A 2,642-nucleotide genomic window follows, 5' to 3' on the forward strand; every position below is an offset into this window, starting at 1 on the left:
GGCCGGAGCTGCGCCGGGCGGCCCGTCCTGCGCCCGGCCGCCGGGCCTGGCCTCGCTCGGAACGTGCGGGCGTTGTGACAGACAGACGTGTTTCACACGCGGGTACAATCCGTCCTGCTCTGCCCTTTAAGACAGAGGAGTTCTGCGGTTTCACCTTGAGGGAAGCGAGCAGTCCTTCATTGTTTTCTCACTTAACTTCCCCCGTGAACACGTTTAACTATGTTTTTACCCAGGAGACTGGAATCAGAAAGGTTTGAAGGGCTTTGTTTGGCTCGGGGGGAGCTGAAATTTGGTACCCACAGCTAACGGTGCTGCATTCTCCTTTGACACATGCACGGTGCATTTTGGCTTCATGTACTGCTGCCACTTCCAGGGACAAAAAAAAAGTCCCAACAAAAACTAGCTTTTCAGTAGAAAACCGGCATTTTCCAATACCCACAAAACAGGGTCAGCTGGTGTCCAAGACCTGCACTGACTTTTGCGTGTTTCTCCTTGTGTAACAGCCGAAGTTCAGAAACACAGAGGGTTGACCCCTTCACCTGGATCTACAGACCATGGTCTCGTTTTGTTCCCTACCAGGCCTGGAAACCTTTTTTGCCAGAAGCGGGATGCAGATAGTCAAACAAAAGCCTAATTCACTTTCCTGCTTTGTCTCCCTCCAGACATAATCTCATTTTAATTAAATTACCTTACCCCAATGAATGAAAATACAAACCACAGATCATATTCCACACTGAATTTTTCCACACCCCATTTTCATCAAATTCCTCTCTCTGCTGTTCAAGGTCTTTTAGACGGAACGCATGCACTGTGTGAGCCTCACTTCGAATACTCTAAGGATTAATTGAAGAACATGATGAAGGAAGGGGAGAGTGTGAGTAAAATAGCTGGTTTATATTTGTATCCTCAAATGTCAGTTCATTACCAAAGTTAGAAACCAGCTGATGCAGAAAATTCATTATGGCCTCATTTAGAATGCTTATTCCTTGAGAGACAAAAAAGAATTGCCTTGCATGGCTTACTTGTCCAACACAAATGTGCCACATTTTACCGTACACTTTGGGATGTGAAGTAAAGAGGGTTTTCTTTAGAGTGCTGTACATTTAATGATCTATTTAACTTGTTGACCTGCATTTATTTAAAATCCAAGTCAGTGAGGACTCCCACCACTCTGTTCTCAATACTCCTATCAATACTCGAGTCCCATTATTTGCATACTGTTTGCGAGCTTTGGTTATTTATTTGGCAGCATAGAAGTCAGGCAAAATGAAATGGTTGGGGAAGTCACATCTATAGCCCTTTGCACAAAAGTGCACTTTTCCTGTGATTTTAGTGCTTGTAACCGTGTCTGGTTAGCAGTGAGGTGACTTGGATCTCTGTTCACAAGTGCAGTCAGGATGCAGTGAGCTGCTTCTGGGAGTGAGATGGATGCACAGGGCCTGGGACAGCCCTGTTGTGCCTGTGCTGCTGGCCAGCAGGCTCTGTCTGTCAGTGCCGGCTGGGGCACTCCTGTCATGCAGACGTGACTTGCTCTGCAGAAATCAGGCTGAAGTCACCAGCTGGTTCTGTATGAACCCCCAGGTAGCTTGTAATGTCTCCCTTGCCTCACAGCGAACAGCAAGGGTGTCATTTGAGTGGTTTGACTCAGAAGGAAATTCTGCAAGTAAAACATCCCACAAATTTGTACTAACCCAGACTGTGAAGGATGGTCAAAAGGTCACAATGTCTGAGTTGTGGTTGAGACGCAGCCCTGGTGCTGAGGGGAAGACTGCAAAGCCCGTGTGTGGGCAAGTCAGGGTATGTTGGTTGGTTGGTATTGCTTTGTTTCCCCAGCACCAATAAAGTGTCATCTGTGTAAAGCTTCTATGCCACTAGAAAACATCCTGAATCAGGGGGAATGTGGAAGAAGTAATTAAAAATTAGTGTAATTAAAAAAAAAAGTGAAGTTGCTAGAGAAACTTGCCAACATTTGTATTAACCTCTGCAGGCAAGATTTTCTTGCCAGAGTGGGTCAGATTTAGTCATTTGTAGGCACTCTGAGTTGTGCCTTACTGTACGGCAAATCCCGTGGATCTCTGTGGGGCTCCTTGTGGAATAAGGTACGGTGCTTACAGGAGTGAGAGATGGAGCCGTCCCAGGGAATCGCTGTCTCCAGCTCCTCTCTTCCCCGGTCCCGGCGGTGGCACGGTGGTGGTGGCACGGCTGTGCCGTCCTTAGTCGCTCCCCTCTCCTGTCACCCTCAGCCTGCTGCCCCTCCAGTTCCAGAGAAAGCCAAGTAAGTGTCTGCTACTCACCTGCAAGTTGATGAACTCATTCTAGAAATTAATTTTATGCAACTTTATCAATTTTCCGAGATCTGGCTGTTTCTGTTTCCCACCTTGTGTGAAATTTCCTCGGCTCAGTACCGCATCCTTCAAAAAAACATGTGCAGGTTTTTTCCCTTTCCCCCACCCCGCTCTCTCCGCTCCTGCATACACCCCGTTTGGTGGCAGTAGAAATGTTTACGGGGAGCTCCCAAGAAACTCAGGTGGCGCATGTGGCACCGAGCGCTCCTCTCCGGCCGGGTGCCGCGGCCGCCACACACGGCCCGCACCAACCGCCGCCCGCGTCATGGCGGCCGTTTTAAAGGCGCAGCGCTGCGC

The 2,642-nt window shown here is 48.5% G+C and overlaps 1 protein-coding gene across 1 annotated transcript in view; it reads left to right on the forward strand.

The window, feature by feature from the left end:
* The window catches only part of SAMD13 (sterile alpha motif domain containing 13), a 15,506-nt gene that overhangs the window by 1,324 nt on the left and 11,540 nt on the right, over positions 1-2,642 (forward strand). The gene's annotated exons all lie outside the window — the stretch shown is intronic.

This window comes from Athene cunicularia (genome assembly GCF_003259725.1).
Source record: "Athene cunicularia isolate RWA chromosome 8 unlocalized genomic scaffold, athCun1 chr8_part1, whole genome shotgun sequence".
Classification (NCBI taxonomy): Eukaryota; Metazoa; Chordata; class Aves; order Strigiformes; family Strigidae; genus Athene; species Athene cunicularia.